Source organism: Hermetia illucens, chromosome 3 (genome assembly GCF_905115235.1).
Source record: "Hermetia illucens chromosome 3, iHerIll2.2.curated.20191125, whole genome shotgun sequence".
Lineage (NCBI taxonomy): Eukaryota > Metazoa > Arthropoda > Insecta > Diptera > Stratiomyidae > Hermetia > Hermetia illucens.
This window is the reverse complement of record NC_051851.1, coordinates 94,027,358-94,054,430: the sequence shown is the minus strand read 5'-3', so window position 1 is coordinate 94,054,430 and position 27,073 is coordinate 94,027,358. Positions and strand designations below refer to the sequence as shown.

Genomic DNA, 27,073 nt, shown 5'->3' with positions numbered 1-27,073 from the left:
TGTACTATTATTCGTGCATATATCGGTATGGTGGGGATTTTTAGGCATAGGAGTCATATAGGGTTAACTACAAATTTTTTTTTATATTTTTCGAATAGGTACTTTCTGAGAATGACTTCATCAAACAAGTGATAATTTTCTAGACCTATTTCCTCTACAATTAAAGTCAAAAGTAAGAACTGTTATGGAAAGTATGCCTATTTTTGATGAAAAGAAATTCTACACCCTGGTATGGTAAGCGGACTATTAAACTTAATGTAAAAAGACGCTACTCACTGCACGTGTGAATATCCAAAGCTCCTACTTTCAAACCAAGTTTCGTGCCAATCGGTACAATTGGACTGAACATTAGCGCAACCAGCATAAAGTGGCGTTTCACCACTGGCGTACTTTGTGATCGACATGTGTGTGAGGAGGCAGATCTCCCATAAGGCGTGATCCCAGTTGACACATTGGAGAAAACCTATTGATGTGTAAATATTTGGCCATGCAGTTTCTCTTTGGCTGGACGAGGGTTTGCTCATCTCTGGTGCATGGACCAAAGTGACTATGGGTGATACCCAGAACATAAAGCCTCAATGAAAGACGAAAGAAGGAGTAAAAGTGAACAGGGTGGCTCACAGTCGTCGGCATCTTTTGAACTCAGTGGTAGACAATTTGGCCACCGTGCTATGCTAATGCTAAAGTGATTTAGATTTGCAAAAAGAAGTTTTTACATGAAGTACCACCTTACCGAGAACACCAGTAACAAAAGTGAAGAAAGAGGACAGAAAGTTAATTGCTGAATAGGAAATATGCAAACAATCGGCACCGTGTTTGTTCAATATGGGCGATTCTAAGACTAAGAAAAAAGACACGCAAAGGTTATCAATAAAACAGGACCGAATACTGGAAACTGGATGCTTCGGGTATAAAGGTTTTGTGTTCATTTCTTGTGTTCTTATTCAAATTTTTCATTCGTACAAATTCTTTTAAATTTATCGGTTTTTGGCGCCAAAAAACCAGATGTAAATCAAAATATTTATTACCTATCTCCTTCTCCGAAGTTCACTCTATCACTTTGAATGTGTACAATGAAAATTTCAAAGTGAATGGTCAAGCGGTTTCTTTAATCCTCCAAGCCAACCCAAAAAACCTTGTTTTATGAAAAATGCGTTTAAAAATTGATTACAGTATTGACAGTAGTAGCTGAATCATAACCGGTAAAGGCAGTTTCCAAAGTGTTCCTTTCTATTTAGAGAATATGTTAACAGAACGAGAATGTGTAATATACCCATCTAAAGCACACGTTTTGAAGAGAAAGGCACGTTACAAGAAGTAAGAGGCTCAAAATGCGGCTTTGACCCGCCGCGCTATATAAACTAGCTACTCATGTCTAAAATCGAATATGGCTTTCATATTTTTACCATATATTTTCAGATGTATTTTCAATCAGATTCAATCCTAAAAAAAACTTTTACAAAAATTGAATCCGTCGCGTCCCCTTAAGTACAGCAACTTAAATACCCAGGCCCGTTAAATATGGCAGGCATAACAGATGATAGTTTGAAATACTCCTGGAGTGAACGTATTCAATATGTTTTGTGTTTCACCATATTTTTGAAGTAGATTGAGTTTGTCATGTTGACTTTCTAGTTGATATCAAATTAGTAGATAATCTGCCTGAATCAGAAATACGAAAATCATCAAGGGATAGTCCAAATTGTGTCACTTGAATTTACCGAATCTCATAATCCTGGATACGAAGGCGCAAAGCAGGCCTGAATTATTAATAAATCCTACTGCACACAAAGATACCACAAAACTTTCAGCAGAACAAGTTGAGCTGAATTAATTTTGTTCACTAGAAACTATACTAAGGGATTTTGAATAAATTCAGTTTAGCTAGGATAAGCTTGCAGTCAAAAGCAGGATGCAGCCTTCAACAACCAATTTGCATGATCGTGGAAATGAAAACTGCATTCCCAAATTAGAAAGTCGTAGAAGTTACCAGGAGACATTAAGCTCCTATCCAGTTGGTCCTAATCCTCTCAAATAAACATTTGTATCTACTCATCTTGGGCGGAAAGCTAAACGGAAACAACCTAAGAAATCATTGAATATTAAAATAGCAACAGAAGGGGTTTGACCTATTTTCCTTGTCTTCTATTTTCAGAGGCGGCCCACGGCAGATGTAGAGGTCGATAGCGTTGCTAATGAAACTTTAAAAGTTGGGGGATTGAAATTTAATCATAACCGGCGATCATACAATCTCATTCACAATCATGACTGGGCCGATTCCATCTGCATATTTTTAGCGAAGGAACCCACCTGCTAATTAGCTGTTAGGCAGAAATTTCCGTATTTTGAAATGCTAATCGAGTCATTTCTACGTAAATAAAATACATTACGGCTGTAGTCCCGACATTCAAAAGGTCAATAAAATTCGCGTGGTATTACCTTGGCAGTCTGTGCATGGTCTCTCAGTGAAAAAAGTTTCATTGCAGGATTTTAATTTGGGTGAATTTCTATAGAATCATTCAGTCACGACTCCAGGCGAAACGAATTCAAAACAAGTCCCAATTCTAAACGCTTCTATGGTCTTTGGAGGGTTCCGTTAAGTCTCTTAGAAAGTGGAGGACAAACGCTGCAAGAAAGATAAGAGATTCACACTTTCCAAAGTGAAAGAAGATTAGGATAATCTTTCGTTTATCTCTGCCACATTGTAAGTTCCAGTCTGCGCGTAGATCTAGGATGAGCAGCAAGGATTGGAGGGTTCTCTTGTGAATACGAATAGGCACGGCTTGATCCTTGCGAAACCTCAAATCTCGCGAAGAAAGCGCGTCAGATGTCAGGACAGAATTTCATTAGTTCAGACGTGAAAATAATCAGCATTATTTTGTCGTTTAAATGTAACGAAGCTTTTATCATAACAACATCTTCTTGATCATAATATATATGTAAATATTTTTGTAAGTGTTTTTCATTCCGCAGCGTACAGATGTGATTCCGAATGCTGTCGTCAGCCTACGGGTGCCTCGCAAACAACACAAGCGGCTTTGCTGGCTCGAACCGTCATATTGCCATCAAATTCCTCCACCTATGCCACACCTTCCTCCCCCACGTAAAGCAACTACACACAACTTGGATGCATCAATTGTTTTTGTATTTTCATGCTGAAAGCTTATTAGGGTGAAATTGATTTTCCGTGTATTCACCCGCTAAAAATAGAAGGTCCTTTCCGCCGCGAATAGCCGCCAGCGCCAGCATCATCATGGTAAAGTGCAAAATGCTTTTTCCCAAGAAACTTACAATAAATAAATAAAAACTCGTGTGGGAAAAGAATCCAGAACGGGAGAATCTTGGAATTCGAAGGAAGGAAGGAAGTGGAAGATGAAGTGTTGATGATGATGTTATAAAAAATTCTGGGTTTGCACACATTTAGGGGTGAAGTTGCAAATCACCGTGAACGGAAGTTAAATAAGGTACAGAAGGATGGGAACTTCAACCTATTGACAGGTACAAACCGGAAGGCCATTCACGTTCCAGAATAAATCGATGTTGGCCTCCTTGTTTGAAGGTTTCGCTCATCATATCGACCTGCTACAGATTTATTAAAATAATTGAAAAATTCTTTGTCAATTCAACTACTTGGGGAAGCCGCTGGGATGACGACAAAGTGATTTTGTCTGAAATCCTTCCAGGAGAGTAGCCAAGAGATGGTTACTTTATTTCAGAATTTACTTTGCTATAAAGGCTTCTCGGCGGAATTTTGAAGTTCATCAAATTTAATTAAGCGGAGAATATCTAATTATGTTCCCGTTGAATGAAGAGGCAGGATAAGTGCATTTTTGTGGGATTACGGAAAAAGTTGGATCTTGAGGCTGTGTGCCTTCAACTGAGTGAGTTTGACATTTCTGCTCCGAAGAAAATTCACAGATCAATGGAGGAGTTTTAGTCATCTGACTTCATTAAAACTTCGCCATGGAATAATTTTACGCTAAAAACTTGGCGATTGACGTTAATCTCCTAACGGATTTTGCAAAAATATCCTATTTTCGACGATTTAGGAGTCGGGTGAACTCGAACTTCGAAAACCAGAAATACTTTGCTTAGTAGTACAATAAAAAATCCTGCTGAGCTGCTGGGGTGGGTGTCGTTACATGGGGTTAATGGCGGGTTGTGCTCCAGCGCAACATGTAGTAAAGCAAGGTTGAAGTAAATAGTAGGAAAAACATATATAAAAAGTATAACGTGGAAATTCGTCCATATTGTGTGTTAAGTTCAGGCTTGTAGTACTCGACATGTTTACCTTTTCCTACAACAGATTTGTGAATGTATACTTAGTATAATGGCGATCTAGGATTCCTCATTAATATAACTTGCACAATAGCGGCCGAACACCTGTAGCTTCTAGTTAATAGTGGTGATAACAAGCTAGGCTTTATTGAGAAACTGTTCTTCTATGCAGGTTACTCTAAACAAGCGCACTGTTTAACATTATCGAAAACAAGTTCTTATGAGGATATAACCTTGGGTTTACAAACTAAACTTTTGAGTTGTCCCGTTTTGCATTGCAAATTGATTTTAGCCATTGAGAAGTTCATTTCTGAAAAGCCACATCCATTAGTAATAATCTCTTGGCTTTTTTCCCCGGGGTGGAAATCTTCCATTCCCGTGAACTATTACGTCGCGGGTGAACATAGTTGCATTAACAATAGCGTCTTTCACTCTTTGTCTCCCTCCAGTCTACACTGAATTCGCTATATTATGCCGCATCCGCAATAACCTGTGAGAAATTGTGTGACACTATAGCTATCTGTCCATGTTTTTTCTGCGTTTAGATCTTGTTGCCGACAATCAATCTGTGAGTCCATTAACTCTTTTCCGCTCTTTTCTATCATTTTTGCTATTTGTCTTTCTTCCCCTCCGGCGTTTTTCAAGTGCCAAATAGAAGAGTGGATAGAGCACTATAGAGCGCACCACTCTAGCTATAAGCAGCCTAATGGTACATTGCGAGTCCTTAACGTTTGGTATCATCCTGCCCAAGCTATGTTGATGTCCATGATATGAGATAGGTTGTACCTGGCAAAGTGCCCTGGTCTAACTACACCCCCATGAAAGTTTGCTCTTCAATCACTTTCGCAAACCAGCTTTTGGCTTATTCTTCAGTTCGTAAACTAAAGTTATAGTATTGCCAAATGAGGTAGGATTCGCTTATTATAACAAGTGCAAGCCACTTCCGATTCTTAAGTGACTGCGGAAATAGGTCTCACTCTACAGTGATTATAGTTGATTTGGGTCAATCTCATTTTACCGTTGCAATTAATGCCCTTTTGAATTCAGGACCCTTACTACTTCCGACAGTATACCTGGTGGGTTATCGATGAGAAGGAGCCTACTTGCCCAAAGCCACCAGTACTAAGAATCTAAGTCCTTGCACTGTAGTTTCCACCGTCTCGCTTCTTCTATGCTCTTCTATATGTAGGCTCCCAGGTCAAGAGAGTGTACCTTGTGGTAATCGTCAGAAACAACCCCACACTGGATTTCCATCTGCTACTGCTTGGTTTTCTAAACTACAAAAGCACGTTGCCGTAATAGGGAGACTAGGACTCTCGAGAGTTCCACTATCTTACTTCGTTTATGCCCTGAAAATCCAGCTTATATCTCGGGACCCTAGATGGTATTGTCGAGGAGTATCATAGTCCCTATGCAAGGCATTTTGAGGTGTCGCTTTTTGCGAGAAGGATAAATTATTAGAGGGGGGGGGGGGGGTAGAATTACTTGTGGGACAACTTACAATGGAAGATTTACTTCTGCTCCTCAATTCCGTTTTCGCGAGCATTTCCTCAGGTTTAACTAGTTTTTTCCTCTATCGTTTGTTCTGACATTATCGGACGTGATCGATTTCTTGCCTTTAGTGGCAATTTGTTAGTAATAGTTTGAATGGTGCGGCGCTTTGTTTCATATGTAAATTCTACCAAGAAGAAATTTTTGCTTAAATTATGTGACATAGAGTTTTCAAATTTTTTGTGAAATCCAGTAGCGGAGCTGTGGGATCAACGATCAGCTCCTCAGAAAGCTCTCGATTATTTGCAGGTGTGGCGACCAATGTGTTGTGTTTCTTTCACATTCGCATTGAAACTCCCAGAATGTAATTGCTGAGATGGTAAGGATATTAAGGATCCCAGGAGAAGGAGCTTAGTTTTTGATCACTAGCATAGGGTAGAATTAGGTCTGGGAAATTATGTATAGGTTGGCGGGTTTAGGTACTGACCAAATGTACCTAAAGTGGAGGAATCTTTGGAAAAACTTTAAACGCTGATATCTCCGCTAATATTGCCATTCTACTCTGACTGACAAAGCATCTTGTCTGTTGCTAAATTATTTGCCTTCTTAAAATAAGTCTAACCACATACAAGAAATCTGAAAATGTATCCCCCCCCCCCTTGTCTGTCCTAAAATATTGCTCTTTCCGAAAAAGCAAATGCCTCTGGGAACCATTTTCTCAAAGCCAACGATTCTACATTTCGCATTCTAACTAAAACCTTGAAGCATAACTGAATGCATCAATTTCCCAACTTCAATCCACAATAACAAACATGAACATGATCCCAAACAGCCGGCCAAACTGAAATATTCCCGCATCCATTTCTACCAAGCTGACTCTCTCATTCAATTTCTCTAATTGACTTCAAATCGGTTGCAAATCCTACCAAACAGAGCAACAATATAAACGGACCCGTGAAATGGTAAGTTGACCCTTAATTTCACAGATGGTTGGCAATCTTAGCTTAAAGTTCGGCAATAGCTGTCCTCACCATATATTAGTCGTGTTAGAATCCTGCAAGGCTTCGACCTTCCTAAACCACTTTTCTCTATTTAGAGTGGGTATTCCTCAACTCTTTTGCTGCTGCAATGCAAGGAAGTAGATCAAATCTCGGAGACGGCGGAGAGATTTGCATGGTGACTGGAAGTCAGACACCAGTCAACTCATTTGCGAAAAAAATCAGGATGGTATTTCTGGCTATATTTCTTCCTAGTGTATCATTACGGCCTTGAATGAAGTCCTTTAACACCCTTTAAGATATACATCCACATTGAGCCGTTCCGGTATACATTATTATTACACGTTAGCTCGTTTCCAGCCCATCAAGATCTTTCAATATGGCTATAACCTTGTCGTCAATATGCTTAGGAGGAAAACAGGTATATACAGGGTGCGGCAGCATAACTTCCTTTTTTAAAATGCGCGCCACTCAGTTAGTTGATGTCATAGCGGAGCGCTAGTGGTGTCGTTCAAGAGGGGATACTGTAAAGTTTTGTCCCGACACGGTTCAGTCGCCATCATGCGTTGGAATAGTGAGGAGCGTGCCTTTGCCGTTAAGGTTTACTTCTCAAGCGGATGTTCGGTTATTGCAACACAGTGTGCATTTCGGAATCGCTTTAATTTAGCCCCGTTGGCTCCCGTCCCAGACCGCAAATCAATTGTTACATGGGTCACTACATTCAGACAAACTGCAAGTGCGACAAAAGGAAGAACTGGAGTCCCTCGGCCTGTTAGATCACCTGAGAACATTGAAGCAGTGAGAGTGTCAATGTTGCGATCGCCACGGCGTTCTGTGCGCAAACACGCATCTGCCCTTGGACTATCCGATCGTTCTGTGAGAAGAATTCTTCGTGATGATCTTCATTTTCATCCCTATAAGACGGCGATAGTGCAGGAACTTTCAGAACGTGACTTCAATTCTCGGATGAACGCGTGTGAGCTTCTTCTTGATGTCGTTCCCGAGGGTGCTATTGTTTTTTTTAGCGAAGAAGCCCATTTTCATTTGTGTGGGCCGGTTAACAAACAAAACATGCGTTACTGGGCTGACACCAACCCTCGAGAATTGCATCAAAAGCCTTTGCATTCACCCAAAGTCAGTGTGGTAGCGATTTCCTCAGCTGGAATTATTGGTCCCTGGTTTTTTGAGGAAAATGAGGTTACAGTGACAGTGAATTCGGACCATGTAAACATGCTACAGAATTTTTTTTTCCCATGGCTAGAAAATTTGGATTTAGGGGACACTTGGTTCCAACAAGACGGTGAACAGCACACACTTCAAGAGCATCGATGGCTGTTTTGAGGGAACACTTTCCAGAGCGCCTTATCTCAATTAGAGGCGACTTCAAAACAATGTAAATAAAAACTTTAGACATGTACCTACATTATAAAAAATAAATAAATATTTTCCGATGCATACAATAGTTTTTATTGAGTTTTGAAAAAAGGAAGTTATGCTGCCGCACCCTGTACAATAACACGATAGTGTATGCATATCCTAGCAATGTTAATTAGCTTTTAAGTTAAATAATAAATGAACATTGGCAGTAGCAGAAGGCCCGTGAAAGGCGGAATCAACCGCACCTACAATGCAGAGCGAACTGGGGAAACAAACAAAAGAAGAGGATGCATCTGAAGGTGATTTAAGCCAGGTAGTCATCAGTGGTTAAACAAAGAAGACGAAGGGACATTTCCATTTCCATTTCATATCAACAGAATTAACCGTTTGGGAGAAAAGTGCGTGGGACAGATTGATGTATAGACGGACAGCCAGATAGATAGACAGTAAATCGATTCTAATAAGGTTTTGTTTTAGACAAAACTTAAAATATAGAAAAACGTCTGCCTAAAATCAAGGCGAATACAAATGGCCGAGCAACAAAGCAAAAGGCGAGGAAATGAAGTCAGCCCTGCTTATCTAACAGACGAGAGGCAAAATCTCTGTGGAAGCCGCCAGGAAAATCTGCTATAAGACCAAGTCCGAAGACAATATAGTAGAAGTTTGCTCCATATAGAAAATGAAGGATGACGGAGTCCTGGTTGAATTAGGTTCAAAGGCAACAAACGAAGGTACATTATGTGAGGCGGTCAGGCTTCAAGCCTGAAAATCCAAGATCTTGACTGTCTTACCAAAAACATTGAAGTGAAAAAAATCATGAAGCGTGAATGTTCATAGGTAACTAATGATACGTATTATTTCTGCGAATTCTTGAAGGCGAAAACTCGCTGCGGTGGAAGTTGCATTCAATATGTGAAGCAGCTTCTTAATACTAGGAAAATCAGAATTTATGTAGCCCCCGTGTTGTTTAGACTATAGATACATAACCACAGCCTTCTGAGGATCCGATGGGAAGAAATCACGTCGCAAATGCGGGCAGATAGGTCACATAGCGACGACTTGTAACGAAAAGGGGAGTTGTATTCTTTGGAGGGATTGTGGCGCGTCTGGCGGGGTCCGACTGGTGAAACTGGAGAAGGCGACTAAAATGATCTGCATCATAAAAATCAACGTAGATCAGAATTGAAAGCTAGTGCTGATCAAATAACACTAGACTAGAATGAAAACGCAGCCACATGACGCTCGACTTCGGGTTCGGGCCCAAAGCCAAGGGATGGCTTTCTCTGGATTCGGTGTTAAGGGATAAAGTTCTCCAGCCTATATCTAACGCCGGGAAGGAAACAATCCCGATGCAACTTTTGCTTTGGAATTATTGTTGTCGTAGGTGGAGGAGTGATGAATTCTCAAGGAGTTCTCAGCAAACAACCAGCAATACATCGAAGTTATACTCGTTATCTCTTGCCGTGCTCGGGGAAGGTCGCCAAGGTGAACTTTGGAGGGCGTGCAGACGTGAAAAGCCATCTATGCGTTAACACACGGTGGAAATCGTCATTTCTTATTCTTCTCTTTCGCTGGAAGGTGGCGATGCTTGTCTTGAACCGAAAAGAGAAAGAGGCGGTAGACTGCCGTCTACATATTTACTACGTTTTATGCTTGACCCAGCTAGGTGAGCTCATCTAGAGAAGCGATAGTTCTGCCCCATGCTTGCTTGGGGATGCTTCTATGGAGGTTGTGGGCGCCATTCATTGAGCTGAGGTGTGCAGCTCTTGACCTCGATTAGTATGGCTCCCCGTAAGTCTTAATATTAGAAATTACCTCAATTCCGTAAGATGAGCAAATTTACTAGGCACACAACGAAATTCACTCCACGCGCCGGGCTACCTGGTGAGAAGTTTTAAGGATTACCTGAGAGTGCTCTTTGCTTTATGAGACGGGCCAGTGGAGGATGGGGATCGCGTCGGTCGGATTTGTGGAACGTACCCTATGACAATATGCTAAAACTAAACTTGCCAGAAGAGTTGCGCTTGATCGGTTATGCAACACTTCAAAGAAAAATGTTCATATAAATGGGACGGGTAAGCGCATGATTTTTATATCAATCGACGAGGTAATTCTAGAGTGAAACCAACGCTCGATTCAAGACTGCAGCTAGGTCTCCACCAGGAGACATCTTCCTATGATTGCAATGCAGTCCGTATAATTATTATGCTTCTACACTGAACTGAGCTCTTAGGGTAAATCTTAGTTTCAAATATCGCCCTTCCACTATCTTTCGTAGACCATTGCCTTTTGAAAGGCAATAATGTTACGTGGAACCTTTTCTTTCAGTTGAAAATACGACGAGCTACTCACATTATCTTTGAAAAATAAATGGTGGACTACGTTTCGATCCAGGGCAAATCCATTTTGAACTAACGCAGGATTCCAAATGCTTTGCATCCTATGATCAACATGCAGACTACGATTCTGAACAATCATTACTAGGGCAGAAAAATCGACCCTGCACAGAAAAAGCGATCATCAAAAAGAGTAAGAACCACTTCCCCAAACAGTGGAATATCGCGTCAATCGAGAAAGTTTTTGTATATGTACAACTTTTCAAAAAGGAGAAGCCATGCCAACGATAAGAAAGTGCCTAGTTTAAACAGGAGGAAGCCGGAATCATTGACGTAACGTAAAATGTAGCATAATAATAATCAGAAAATGAGAGAAAATGCAACGAACATCTTTCCACTAAAATCATTAAATATTTCCAATTTCAAGTTTCACAAACATTTCCGCAGAGATGTGGAAAGAGACAATTCGTCTTTATTGATTTCTTCCCAACTTTGTTCTTAGGACTTAATAGCAGCGTTCATACATTACTGTAAATCACCATGCTTATGAATTGAAGATAGATAAATTGTTGTTGCTGCATCTAAAACTAAAAAGTGGTACAAGAATTTTTTTAAAAAGGTGTGAAATAGAAATTGTTCCGCTTTCAATGGCAGAACACTCTCCAATCCATACCACCATAAATATAATCGCTTGTAATCACGTGGGAGATTTGAGGGAAATCGTTGCCATGGCAAAAAGATGCTAAAAGTAAGTCAAACATTTGAACAGTTTGAAGAGGCATCCATGGCTCTTAGTTGTAACTTCTGAAGGGAAAATGATGTAATTAAAGGAAATAATTACTGGTAGATGGTTGGGGGATGTTTTAATGAACATTTGATAGGATTCGTCGAAACCTTGAAAGAATAGATTAACGAGCAATGGATCAGGAAACATTTGCAAGTGGTTTTGATCACTTAATAACTGTTTCAAGTTGCTCTCATCCATTGCGTCCTATCTTTTCTTTCTGAAGATAGAAAGTATCCCAAAAGCTTATGTCAGTTTGATTCCCATAGGTACAAGTAGATAGCCATAACATCAAGGACACATCAACCTTCCTACTATACCTAGTAGAAATCCTTTCCCATTAATTTACAATGGACTGCCAAGGAAACACGATTCAACTTTCCAATCACCAATTCCAAAGCAAATATTCTCGGGCAAGCGAGTCTATAAGAATTTCCCTTATTACAGAAACTAAACATGCACTTCATTGTTATTTCAACACGTAGATCAAAAGTTATTGTTCCGTTGTTCGGCCTTTAATATTTAATTTTATTACAAAAGTTTGAGCTAGTGTCCTGTTCTTGGCTCTATCTATCTTTTCCGCCTGTGCCAAGGTCTTTAAAGATGAATACAACTGAACTTTTGTCTGAAACTATGTTGAAATTGTGAAACGGGCTGACTATTGGAATTATCCACCACAAAAAAGGTGGGTAAAGTGCTGAATGCTAATCTAGATAAAATCTTTCTGAAAAAACAAAGCAAGCCTGAGTTTTTTCTAGGTAGGTGAGATTTTCTTTAGTTTCTTTTGCTCTCACTGCAATTTTTACCAACGGTTGTTATTTGACCGTATGTGTGTATTGTTAAAAGTTTCGCTTCAGTTTCTTTCGAAATCCAACTTGATTTGCAATTTTCATTGTCATCTGAAAATTTCTTCAGTTACCTCTAGTATATCTGATTCGCACAATGACTTAACAATGATGCCATGATGTAACACTTATATTAGCCTTGAAACTATGGCTTCCGAGATTCCGGTGTAGAATTGAGAGATACATACTCGAACATATAATACTATGCTGTGTAATGGCGACTTCTGACATAGAGCTAACACAGGCAATGAATTATGGCTTTGTAATGGCCAAAAAAACTATTCTGGAGTTGAATTTAGTCAACCCTCAACTTTGTTGGAAACTGGCAAGCAGCATCTTGGCGAGACCATAACATTTAAAAAGAAAAAGAGTGGAATTAACTCTAAAGGCGTATTGCAGACCCGTCCGTCTATCTTGGCATTTTTTGGTTTAACTTTAATTGAAATGTATTATTTCTCAGAAGGCATCCTGGAATAGAATTAGCTGTAAGTTAAGCACGGAAAGTCTTCTTGACCAGAGATAGCGGTTCTGTATACCGTCCCATTTGGAAGCAAATAAAATATGTTTTTTTTGTAATTCCTAAACAAGCTGGGAAACCGTAAGCTCGACGGTTCAGGCATAAAAGACTGTGGTTCCTTATGCGAGGAACCTTGACCATGACAGTTCCGCTTATAGAGTTAAAAATTCAATTGTGGACTATTTTTCAAGAGCCACTTACGTAAATAATTTGATCTGTAAGGTATTGTATCGATCACAGTCAACTTCATCCACTTCACACGGTGAGTTCAGCCATCATTAGTAACTGTGAAGAAATTCACTGGTATGTCAATTATTCTCGTCAATTATGACGTCAGCCTTATTTTCAAGATGCTGTAAACTCACATGAAATTGATTACTTTGAACTGCTATAACTTTCATGCTAATAGCGAGATTTTCAGTACTATGGACGATACTATCCACTATGCTATTGGAACATTTAAGGGGGTCCTAGTAAATTTCAATTTCAAGTTTATTTGGGTAGACATCGTTACCAGATGTATTATGAGACCCCTACTTCATACATGTAAGCGTATTACCAGAAATTTTTTGAGATTTTTGGGTTGGGTAATTTTGGAAAATGAGTCCTGCCTCATTTTAAGTTTGAACATCTTCATCCCTTAATCAGCCATTTTGCATTTACATCGAAATTAAAACCTCCTAGTGAAAGTACTACTTGGGGCCTTTCATTTGATACCCCTCACGGGCAAATTAGGTGGAACAAAATTTTGCGGAGCTCCCATTTAAACTTCAGGCAAATTTCTGTCACTTACTGTATAGGTTTTCCCAATTTCCATATGTCCACCAAATTTCTTTTGGATTGGTGTAGCCGGTTTGGATTTTCTCCTGCGACTGACAAGCAGGCAGACATAGGCGACTCAAGTGGCATCAAATCGCACGTCCATCGACTAATCGCCAAATAAAAGAGTGCGAGACTAGGAGGGGGAAAGTAGGAGGAATTGGCAACCGCTAAAAGCGTTCTGACCACTCCAACAAACAGAACTATCCTTAAATTTCGGAAGGGAAACATGTGCCCGAAGTCGATACGTCAGCTAGTGAAGCGAAACCTAAGGGAAATAAAAACGGCTATTGGACCAAGCTTGTGAATCAAAAGAGAGAAGAAACCAAATGTGTGAATTCGCCCAGATGTGTCAGCTGAAAAAATTCAGCACGACGAAAACTGATGGCTTTCGTAACCAAGTTATAAACTCGGTTGAGGGGAACGTTGTGATGCGTTCCCAAAAATATGAGATCTATACAAGTTAACGTCAACTGGAAAAGGTACAAGCCTGAAATAATTAGCAGAAAAAAACTACACGAGCATTCAAACCTGTATCAGCAATTACAGGCGTCGCGGCAATTAATGCATGGAAATGTGTCAGTAGGTCATCGATTCAATAATTAAGAATGTAGAATTAGATAAATTGAATACCGCATGAACCTTCTTTATATTTTAAGTTCCATTTTGTAATCAAGATCCTGTGAACTCTCAACCGATGGGCATGTGGGTGAAAAGGCAGACGGTAACAGGTGCTATGGGGGAAAAGGGTTCGAAGCGCGCAATTAGAGTGGCGAGCGTATAATCGATTTTGCGGACACCCATGACCTTGTACTTATGAATACATGGTTCAAACGATTGCATCATCTTCCTACATTTTGTAGTGGAAACAGTCAAACGCAAATCGACTATATTCTCATAAAACGCCAACATTTTACCACTGTCACTGATTGCAAAGTCGTTCCCTATCAGACCATCGCACCTCAACATCGGGCGTAGATTGCCGTCATGCGAATTTAGCCACCGATAAAATAGCGTGTGGAATGCACTGGCCCGCGGCTCATTAAATCGTGGCGATTTCGTGAGAAGAAAGAAGAAATGATCTCACTCATACGATTGCCGACCATTACGAATGTGGAAGAATCATGGAACCAAATGAAAGACACGATCCACAAAGCGGCCTCTGCAACCCTCGGGGTCACCAAGCCGGGTAAGCGGGACATCAACCGAGATACTTGGCTTTGGAATGATGATGTTGAAATGAAGGTCCGTGAAAAGAAACGCCTCTAGCACAAATTTCTCGACGATAAAACGCCTGTTAATTGGCAAGTTTATAAGAATGTCAACCGGGAAGCAAAGAAAGCGATCGCTGCCACCCGAGCGAACCATTACAAAAATCTTTAGGATAAACTGGACACTCGGGATGGCGAGAGAGATCTGTACCGACTTGCTAAAAATCGTAATGAACGTATACAAGATATCGAACACTTCTGCTGCATTGATGGCAAGAACGGTACTTTGCTTATCAACCGTCGACCCGCAGCGGATAGATGGCGCAAATACTTCGAACAGATTTCAACTGAAGAATTTGTTCATCCTCCACTTCCACAATCATTACAGACATTTGGAGCAGTTCCACCTGTCAGCGCTCAGAGGTGCTCAGAGGTGGCCGCGAGGAAGATGGGGCGGTAACCCTATCGGCCAAACCAAAGCCAAGTGGCCGAGGAGAACCTCCATAGTGGTGGCACTGGGAGACGCTGTAATCACTTTGGTTTGCCGGGCGTGATTCAGTAGGCTAATCCTCCAAAGGCCTAATTAGGGCGATCAGACCCGAGTCTGCACGGGGACTCATCTGAAGTGGCAAATTGGTTACGATACCTTACCAGGGGTATACTGGTACCATGGGAACCGGGAAAGCCCCTGGACTCACATACTTCGGGTGAACTCCTGTTGTATGTGAAAACAGCTCGGTTATTTGCGGTTGGCCCCCCTAGTGGGAGTTTCATGGTTGTTGTGGTTATGCTTAAGCGAGAAGAGACCTTCGGGCCTCGACGTGGTGGAGTTTCATGGTGGTAGTGGTTGTGCTCAAGCGCGAAGAGATCTTCGGGCCTCGCGTGGTGTTGCGCTTCAACACGGGTGCCGTACTCCTTAATTCGGTAGAGACTTAGGTAATTCTTGCATACCCCCCTCTCACCACTCCATTTTGTTCTTGTTATAGACACCGTCACACGGGATATTCAACGTCCAGCACCCTACACACTGCTTTATGCAGATGATGTTTTCCTAGCATCTGATAGCAAAAATAATCTCGAGCAACTTGCCCAAAAATGAAATGAGCGCCTCATACAACACATTCTCAGTTTGAACCTAAACAAAACTGAATTTTTAAGGACCGATCCCCATGAAACAGGCACAATCACTGTCAGCAGCGGTGATCTGCCCAGAACTTTGCGATTTAAACACCTCGGGTCAACGCTATCAGCCAATGGAGAAATGCGTGTTAGCGGCACTGGTTGGTTCGATCGATGCCGAGGTTGCGAGCAGAAAGAACACATTGTCAATGAGTGCAGGGGGGGGGGGGGGCCCTAAACTAAAACAAAATAATTCTTTCCGACCCCATTCATATATACTCACTTCGCTGTGGTATTGACGAATTGATATATCATGATGACGTCATACGGGTTGTAGAATGCATGGAATTCACAAAAAGTGGCAAATTTTCACCCCTATAACTTTGTTAATAATAGTTGGATTTCTTCAAACTTGACCAAATTGTGCATTATGTTATCCCTTACTTTATTAACTTTATTTGTGCAGATATAGGAACGAAATGTATTTTGAGGCCTAGATTTCGTTGAGATACACTATTGTGATTTTTCCAGATTTTTCGGTTGGATGGGTTCTGAGAACGAGACCTGTTACACGTTTTGATGGTCATATTTTGAGCCCTCACTTCGCTGTATTTCATCTGAAATCAAATATAATATTTCGAAAAGTACTAATTGTGCTCTTTCATTTGATACCCCACATGGTCACATTTTATGAAAAAAAAATGTTGCATCGTCCATTCACATGTATGGGAGCCCCCCTTAAACTTAACACAAAATGGCGCCACTTGCTGTATGTAAAGGGAACAACAGATCACATGCTCTTACCAATTTTCGTGACAATCGGTCTAGCCGTTTCCGAACAAATCGAGTGTGACAGACGGACAGCCTGATATCGATTCGATTCTAATAAGGTTTTGTGTTTAAACAAAGTGAGGTTAATTCAGTCCTCTCAATCATGGCCGGGTCTCACAAGATTTGCTTGCATAGACCACTTCTGAATCCGGGATGAAAACCAGAAACCTTGACGGTGGTGTATGAATGACAGATTCGACTAGTGGAGTGGCACGCGGCCGCCAGACTATACAAAATAGCAGGAATCAGGATAGTCACCTCAAAAAGCCACCCATTGTCTGAATTTGAACTCTTGTTAGATAATCTTGTTCTCAGCGCAGGAGGATGCTTTTTAAAGGTGATTGTTGATAACTTACATTATCCTACGAGTAAGAGTGTAAAGAGACTAACGCAAGGTGACGTAGTTTATTAGAAGCGTCTGCCCAGCAAGACATATGTACTAGTGGCTAACGAAGGTGATGTAAACACTTATTAGAAAGAGGGGTCTGGTTCAATTGTTTGTCTGATTTGCACAGCAAAAAAAATTCGGTGGGCGGCGTTCTACTTTTTTTCCCATTCTCGGAATCGAAAGCATCCGCCAACGACGCATACTTTTTCATTTGCCCCAGCGCATGCATGCCATTCGATCCTGCTGTTGCATCACGACTTACACAGCGTCTTCATTATCAGAAAATTTACTATGTGCGCTCATTTTTTCGTTTGCAAGGATAGGGTGAATATGTCAGTCACTCTATTTTGTGAAAGTCCATACCCGATACTAACCCGGAAGGGCGAATACTTCAAGGTGGCCTTAAGCAGACTTAAACCAGCAAGGTCCTGTTGACCAAGCAAATATTACGATCCACTACGGTCGTAAATCGCATCGTCTAGCCTTTTCTCGAACGCTTTAACTTCGAGGGGAGTAATATGGCCGCGCAGTAATTCCCTGTTATCGACAATTTTATATCGCCTATAATTGCTGACCGTTATGTACAACTTTGTATCGTTTCCATAGTTGAGTTCACAGCTAGATACTAAACAGCTACCACACTCAGTAGAAATCAGTGCGAGTACGCACGATTTCAAATTGTTTTGCCCTTGAGCATGAGCGAGATGTAACGAAAATCCGATCAGCTGTGTTTGACATATCGCCCGGACTTGCCAATGTATTGGTGAGATTGGCAAGTTTTTGCATATGTATAAGTGAATACGTGAAACAACTTTTTGCTATATGGGTGAGCACGCCGTAGTACCAGAATAGCACTCTTTTACCAATACGATTTGACGAAGATTATGGTTTTTTCTTGTTTAGCGTCTCTGATGTGTACAGATAAGCTTCTGCAAGCACATTAGCAACTGGGGTCATTTTTGTGGGGGTACTGGCTATAGCAGATCTACTGTGGTTGAGTTAGCATATGTTTGTAAGTCTTATTGGCTTACTGTGTCAGCATGTGGCTTGGTTAAAACTATGCATTGTGTTGGCATCGAGCGTGAGTTCCAAAGTAGCCACTTCTTTCGAGGGGATCGTTGTTGAGTGTTTGACGTCAAATAATATCCGGGGCGTCTTTAGCGGTCCAAAAATATGAATTTAGACTGCTCTTTTTCATCTACCGACATAATATGCACATATATTTTTAATAAATTTAGCTAGCTTTTGTAGGCAGAACTTACGAATTCTGCGACAGTGTTTGCTACTAAGTCGCCTGGAGCTACTTACAAAAAAATCCGTTCATGGAACGTCTGTGCTCCTTTTCCATATTTAAATTCGAGTCGTATCTCCGGCCTGAATGAATGTGCACCTGCTATTGTAAGAATTGGCGACTTAAAACCCTGAGAAGCATCGTGGCTGCCAGCAGCGTAAGCCATATTTGAATTCTTCTATTCCTGCCTACCTGTCCCTACTGTATGCCTGCCTATCCCTATAATTTATTCTTTGATATTTTTTAATAATAAATGAAAATCAAAATCGATTGGTTAGAAAGAGCTGACGTGAAAAGAAGGGTCAGATAACTAATCGGGTATATGTACGGTCCCAGGAAGGGTAGCTAACAGATAATGTTATTTATAACAAGAGCGCATCAGGTATGAAAGGTTTTGTATATTTCTTATAACAGAACATTTGACTGGGCCTTTGTGCTACTTGTGCCTACCTTGTAATGAGTACGCACTTGGTTTGACAGACCTTCCACTTTAGTGCGGTTCTGACATTCAGAACCTTCGATTGCAAGAAATTTCCACAAAAGAGACAACTTCGACCAATTATAACTTCGTTAGTGAGTGTGTGGTTGCCACTAGACTTGGTAGTTTGTGCTCTATAGTATATACTACAGAACTTGATGATTCTAGGATAAACTTAAGGGGGTTTGGTATCCCAGTCCATTTTATTGGAGGATAACCTTTTTGTGATGAGAGTTTTGCGGGACTAGAGTGAACGAGGGGAGAGAGAGTCCTCAAACTAGAGAAATTGGTTCATCATTTCAATTTATAATATAATATATATACAATAATTTCTTTAAAAAAAAATTAAAAATATTCAAAAAAAAAAGAAGATAGAAATACATATTACTACAGCATAAACAAAAAGAAATAAAAATACCAAGGAAAATGTATGTGCGGAATGCCGCAAGTTGGGCGCTTCAGGTATAAAGGTTTTTTGTTTATCTTACGTGAGGAACCTTCAATGAACTTTTTTCTTTCGCAAATAGCTATAAATTTAAAATATTCCTTCACATATTTCCAAATTTTCAGATACATATTGAAAAGCGGCGTAACTCAAAAAAGCTGGTTTTACAGAAATCGCTTAAAGCCGTTTGCGGCTAAAAAAGTGAATTTTCTCTTCATTCGACGTGAGACGTTTCCTTCTTATTCCGTGAAAGGAAGATCACGCACCTTTCGACATATTTCAATTTACTCATAATGTAAATATTAACACGTTGACTGCCAAGGCAATTTTCAGAAATCTGGCCAAAAATGGCAATTTGATTTTATCACATTATATTACTAAAAACTCAAATTCTAGTACATAGATATAATAAAAAAAAATTTCTAAATAAATTTTCTGTTCGTGCAAGCTAGCATTGATTTTTTTTTCTTTTCCTAGAAGCCATCTATCTATATTAGCACTGATATATTACGAGTTTAATCGTAAATGCACAAAAATGGTAAGTAAACATAGGACGAGATAACTTGTAGTTGGCGTTCTAAAAAAGATCGCAATCTACGAGTTATCTCGTAGTTGGCAGTCAACGTGTTAAGGTTTTTACAGTTACAACAGTTTTTATGTTCTTTTTTAAGATAATTTGCGAAAATTATTTTGAATTAATTAAAGTGTTGTGTCTTGTAGCGACAACTTGTAGTTCAGGGAGCCATCTTGCTTCTCAAATTAGTGCCACCAGCCAGTAGTAAATAGCGGCTCAGAACCTTTGGAATAAGACGAATTGACGTGGAATGCAGAACATTGATCTTCTATAACTTTGTTAGTAGTAGTTGGACTGCATCTTTCCAGAATTATGTTCCAATATCAGAAATAAAATCATTTTTGAAAAGTACTGATTCAACCCTTTCATTTGATACTTCACCTGACCTTTCGCATATATGGGGAGTCCTTCTTAAAGTCAACACAAAATGATGCAACTCGTTGTACTTTTAGCGGTTCATATAACATATATTCTCAATTTCGTGACGATAGCTCCAGCCATTTCGGAGACAGACGGATAATAGACAGTGAACCGATTTTAATAAGGTTTTCTTTCACACAAGAAGAATGAATTGAAGGGAATAAAGATAAAGTATCAAAATAATATAAAAGCCGTAGTCGGTCCCAATCTCGGGTGTGAAAGGAGGAATAAGGGGATAGATAGGTTCAGTCTGAGTGGCTGTAAACCGCCGTAGCGTTTCAGGAGGTAAGTGAGGAGAGTGCTGGAACTTTGCAAGACTTGCCGGTTAGTCACTGAGAAAACTATCACCACTTCTGGCAGTTAGATATAAAATGCAAATCTATTAAAATTTGAAAAGTACAAACCTAAGGTCCGGCACGGATAGCCGGCGAGGGTCGACTTGGTGATTGGATCGGTCCTCCGTAATGGACAGCACGGCATCGAAACCTGACGTCTAGGTCCCATGATGGCCGGAGTATTGCTCCGCCAGCTGCAACCGCTACGCCACAAATTCTGGTAACCACTTCAGTAAGTTCGCGTAGGCAGCGTGTGAAGTGGACTGAGGGAACCTCTTTACCATCCGCTCCAATTACTGCAATAGAGATTCGTCGAGCGTGACTGTGTAGTGAGTCGCAGACCAGTACCGCTTTATTACTAGCTGCGACACAATAATGGCCATCATTAGGGAGCGTGTTCGGTTGGGGCCATCGCGGAAATTTGTGACCAATAGTCGATGAGAATAGAGGTAGCGGCATCAACAACATCAGGCCGTACTACGGGTAACAGTTTCAGTACCCGCCGGAGCACTCTTGTTCACCGTCCAGCAGAAGTCTCAGCTGAGGTTCGGGAGGAATTCCAAAGTACGCTTATATAAACCACCGAAATGAATCATTTACCTAGACCATTTATTCCCAAGTTCGATGCATCTCCAGCAACTCCGAAAATCTCATTTCTATTGCATTTCGGCTTTGTCCTGATATATCGCTGCTGTAACTACAATCACTTGTGTATTGTGGTGCAGTTAAGGCTGTCACATTGCACAGTCAAAGAAGTTGTTTTCGCGTTATTGGTTTGAATGAACGAAGGGATCCACCATGGAAAGTTCGTCTGGAACGTCAGTGTGACTCAGGACATTGTTAACCCAGGACATTGCTAGGCTGACGAATGCAGAACACGTGCCGAGAGTTTATCGAAATTATGTCATCTTCAGTAAAACGCCCGTAGTTGAAATGCTAGACAGACTAAAACAGAAATTTTCTATCATATGAAGTTGGTTGCGATGGTATGGCGAAAGTCACTCTAGACGTGTCCAGAATGTAACGTATGCGAGAAATCAGCGGAGTTTTTTTCAGACCATTCAACGAATCCTCACAGAACGTTCAGACTGTACAGTTTTCTGTGACGGAAATGATATCGGGATGGATTTTAGGGGTTATCTGCCCAGTATGCTGAGTGAATCACCACCGAAGGCACCCGCTATGTCCTTACGTCTGGCATGCATTTTGAGTTACTGAAGAGGAGGTTTGACGAGCCATAAACAGCTGGAAGAACAAGTGGGATCCTGGTCTTTCTGTTATAAAAAGTTACCTAGTAATCATGATCGGTTGGTACATGGTATAAACTAGGTTATTAGTCAGCCGAAGGAATTTCCATTTTTCCTCACTGGAAGGAACTTTATTGTTCCTAAAAAGAACACGGTGCAGGACCTCGCAGGCACAAGACCGATTACTTGTTTCCTAACCTTCTACAAATTCATAACGTCCAATATTAGTGGAACGGTCAATGCGCACCTCGAGACCAACAAAAGTCATCAGTGTGTGAATTTGAGGGTACTAAGTTCTCAGAACCTATTATTATGAGTACTAATTGGTTTGGCACTGAACCCCTTTTCATGGCTACTAAATGAGGGCATGGTTTTGCAATCAAATATGACCTACGTGCTAAGTGCGGACTAACATATAGCGTTGGTGACCTCCACATCCAAGCTATGACCGAGGCGGATTTCTACAAATACCTAGGCACCTACAAGCAATCCGTGCTCAAGTTGGCGATCTGAAGGATGCTCTGCTGTCCGAATTCCTGCGGCGTGTAAAGCCGGTACTGAAATCGCATCTCACAGAGAAGAATAAGATGGACGTGTTGAATATATTCGCAATGCCTTTACTGGCTTATGCACTCGAAATATTCCCGTGAACGATCTGTAAAACGTCCTGCGGCAGATACGGAGCACTATGTCCAAATTCCGAATAATAATAATCGTGGCGCAACAACACATATTGGATCATGGCTTTGAAGTGTGTTAGGGCACTTCATTCAAGACCATAACGGTACACTACAGTATACTGTAGGAGGCAATGTGGTCAGCATTGCGCTCGCCCCTGATTAAATTCCGAATGCATCATCCCAATTTTGCCGTGGAGCGGATGAACCTACCTCGGAGGTTGGTGCGTGGTTGACGTGGCGGTACAGCATCGGCGCCAAGTCGGCTCGCTACGCGCTTATTTTTGTAAGGCAGACTGTGGGCTGACTCCACTTAACTTAAAGGATTAATCTTTCAATGCTCCGAGTGGGGTGAAGTAAGACCAGGGGGGGATCAATGAATGGAAGTCAATGCACGGCAGGTCTGTTTACAGCATGTGTCGGGCCGGCAAGCTCTAACTGATCGGCACATACCACACAACAAGCCTGACGTAATGTTAGTTGACAAAACAGATAACTCCGCATATATTATTTGAGATGGTATGCCTCATTGAACGGAAAAACGTGGAGAGAAAGTGAACAATGAGCTACTGGCAGGGGGAATCAAAGAAATGAGGCGTCTCGACAGTGGTTGCAGTTCCCATAATATTGTAAGCTATGGGCATTGTACCAAAATCTGTCACGGCTTCCCTTGATGTCCTGGGACTCTCATACAGTCCGGTTTAAACCTTGAAGAAATACACCATTCTGCATACGTGTTCAATGTTGCATGGAGTTTTCGACGGATTCTCTCATTAAGCTACCGGCGACCATTACTAGAACCCCTTTATCTTTTAAGTAGGTAGGATTGTCCGAACCTAAAACCTTGGCGCTTAATGTTAGTATTAGGTGAAATCGGGCATATGCAGAGATTGCAATAACTCGTTGGAGTGACAATTCAATTGGATCAAAGTGTTAGAGTACTTCATTCAAGGCCGTAACGGTACACTACAGGATTAGAGGTAATATGGTCAGCATTGCGTCCGCGATTATTACCCTGACTTTATTCAGGTACTCATTGACAGTTAATTCGGCTGGTATCCGACGTCAAGTCACGATACAAATCCCACTCCCTCCAGTGAGATTTGGAGCATGACCTTCTATACGACAGCCCAGTGACCACTGAGCTATCCGGACGCAAAGTAGTAAAATAAACAAGTCGGAATACCGGAAGCTCGCGCTTCGGGTATAAAGGTTTTGTGTTCATCTTATCTAAGAAATTTCAACGCACATTTTTCTATCCGTATACAGCTACAAAACTAAGAGACATACGAGTACGTACATATTACAGCCGTAGATGTTACACTCACCCTAAACAAACAAATTGCCTATTTTCGAATACTGTACACATATAGGCACGTATATAAATTGATCGTACCCATATTTCCGATTTACTTCTTATATCTATCTGAATTAGGCACTACCCGCAAAGTCCATTAGCACGCATATACTATATACCTACATATACACATGTCTCATTGGCATAATTGATATTCATATATAAATGACTAAAAAACTAAAACAAAATAATCCTTTTCCACCCAATTCATACGAACTTACTTCGTTGTGGTATTGACGAGTTAATATGTGATGATGACGTCATGCAGGTTGAAGAGGGCACGAAATTCACGAAAAATTGTAAAGTTTCACCCCCTATAACTTTGTTAATAATAGTTGGATGTTCTTCAAACTTGACCAAACTGTGCATTATGTTCTTCGTTATACGCATACTAAATTTTGTACTTCTGGGATGAACATAAGGGGGGTGCCGGGTAAATTTCTAAAATGTGGAAATATACTATTATTAACTTTATTTGTGCAGATATCGGAACCGGATATATTTTGAGGCCTAGATTTCGTAGTGATGCACTACTGCGATTTTTTTCAGATTTTTCGGTTGGATAGGTTCTGAGAACGAGACCTGTTACACTTTTTGATGGTCATATTTTGAGCCCTCACTCCACTATGTTTCACTCAATATCAAATATTGAACCAGTTTCGAAAAGTACTAATTGAGACCTTTCATTTGATACCCCACATGGCCGCATTTTATGAAAAAAAATTTTGCACCCTCTTTTCACATGTATGGGGAGCCCCCCTTAAACTTAACACAAAATGGTGTCAGTTGCTGCATGTAAAGGGAACGGTAGATCACATACTCCTACCAATTTTCGTGACAATCGGTCTAGCGGTTTCCGAATAAATCGGCTGTGACAGACAGACAGACAGACAGACAGACAGACGGACAGACAGACAGACAGACAGACAGACAGACGGACAGACAGACATCGAATCGATTCTAATAAGGTTTTGTGTTTACACAAAACCTTAAAAATGATCTGAAAGGCACTGTATTGATAATAGTCGACCTTATAGGCTTCACACTAGTAGTTCAATATTACTCACAAACGTGACAAAGTTAACCTACAACAGATACAAACAAGTTGGGAAACAGAAAGCAGTATTTGTCCCATCAGTACGTAGCACAAGATATATGAATGTATTATGTGAGAATATCTCCATTCAGTATTGAATTTGCAAGTAAGTGACAATTTTAACCTACTATAACTTTGTTAGTAATAGTGCCATTTCCACCCAACGTGGTAGGATCATCCTCTATTTTATACCCTACATTGTCACATTGCAATTTTGTGGTGCTAGAACGAACTTGACGGGGGTTTTGCAGAAAATTATTAAAAATTATAGTAATATACTATTATTAACTTTATGTGAATAGATATTGGAGGGTATTTCGGAACCTAGGCACCACATAGTGGCAGCCTCTTGTTTTTTTCGGATTTTTCGGTTGGGTAGTTTCTAAGAATGGGTCCGTCAAAGAAATGACCACTTTCAACCCCCTGCACTCCCCACCATTCCAAAAAATGTCAAAACTTCAGAAAGTACTAATATCGAGACCTTTCATTTGATGTCCCACATGACTATATTTGATGAAAAAAAAATGTACACTCTACTTTTGCAAGAATGGGAATGACAAGTTCAAAATAAGGAGGGCCCCGCAGATCAAGTGCCAGTTTTATTGCAAAAAATAGTGACCACTCTCTTTCCACAGCAAATGCTCTATTACGGTCAAGTGTGAGCATCCCCGAAAGGATACTCTAAATATAATAGAGGATGGGGTTAAAAGCATCCGAGCTGTATGGAATGCCGAACGGGGCTTTGAAGGTGGCAAGAAAAACAACAGCAGAGTGGTTCATTTTCGCTTTTAAAACCTGCTCGGAAAAGGACATCTTCTCGACTCAGTGGAAAAGTCAAACGCTGGTGCTGCTACTAAAGAATGGTAAACCGACTGGTGAGCCATCGTTGTATCATCCTATTTGTTTGTAGGATATTATCGGAAAGTAACTGGAGCGCGTTATATGCAACAGGTTGCTTCCAATTGTAGAGGAAGCAGGAGGCATGTCCACACAAAAATAGGGTTTTCGTACTGGCCAATCAACGGTGGATGCTGCTAGCGCAGTGGTCAATCTCGCAAAGGAAGTAATTGCAGGTGTAAGGTGGCGTCATCAGGGAACATTTCGTGGATAAAAAGCTTCTCTATGGCATCGACGTAGGCCCAGTTGATTATTTGCTAACGGGCGGAGTGCTTTAAGGATCGGTGCTGGGCCCACTACTTTGGAATGAGATGTATGATCATGAGCTGCGCATCAAATTCCCGCGACAAGCTACCTTTACTGGCTCTGCAGATGACATCGCAATTGTGGTAGTAGACTAACATCTAGAGGATGTTATCTGGGCATGTGAGATATCGGTAAGACTGATCAAGAATTGGTTGGTATCACATGGATTAGAGTCGGCGGAACATACCGTACTTGTTAGCAGTCGCAAACTGAAAGAAATTTTACGGTTTCGGCCTTTCATCAAATACCTCAGCATATTGCTGGCTCTTCGATTGACCTTGAAGACACATTTGGACTACGCGGGCGAGATGCGGCACCGAGAAGGCTGTTGGTAGTCAGAGTGTGTTCTTCTATTTTGCTATATGCAGCACCAGTTTGGACAAAAGCCCTTAATGTTCAGGCATATAGGAAAAAATAATCATCAGTATATCATCTGAGTGCATTAAGAGTCGCTAGCACATGCCGAACAGCGTTGGGATAATGCCTACAAGGGAAGGTGGACGCACAGGCTGGTTTCAAATATCCAGCTTTTAATTATACCCATGGAGATGTTGGATTGACTTAGTTTTAAGCATGGTGGATACCGATGGTATTTACATCGCTTTGGTCATGAGGATTCTCCCCTGTCTTAGATATCTAAACGAATACGAAGACCCGGAGCACATACTCTTCGTATGTTTGTGGTTCGCAAATGAGAGGCAACAGCATGAACTTCTGTTGACGAAATCCTTACATGCGCAGGCGATCATTCCGTAATTGTTCGAATGCCAAGAAGTGTGGAATACAGTTAGTGGCACCATAAGCTCTATTCAGGAGTGCCTTGGACAGAGCGGCAGGGAGGGAGCATTTCTCATTGGTGGAGTAAGTCCGTAGGGATTTTACCCGCACCCGATGTAATATCTCTAGATCGATGGGACAGAGCGGGTAAGGAGAGGTAGTCTTAGTTGGTTAGCGTC

At 40.9% G+C, this 27,073-nt stretch overlaps 1 protein-coding gene across 3 annotated transcripts in view; it reads right to left on the bottom strand.

Moving 5' to 3' along the window:
- LOC119652791 (octopamine receptor beta-1R-like) overlaps positions 1-27,073 on the bottom strand; it is a 291,369-nt gene that overhangs the window by 22,289 nt on the left and 242,007 nt on the right. The window lies entirely within an intron of this gene.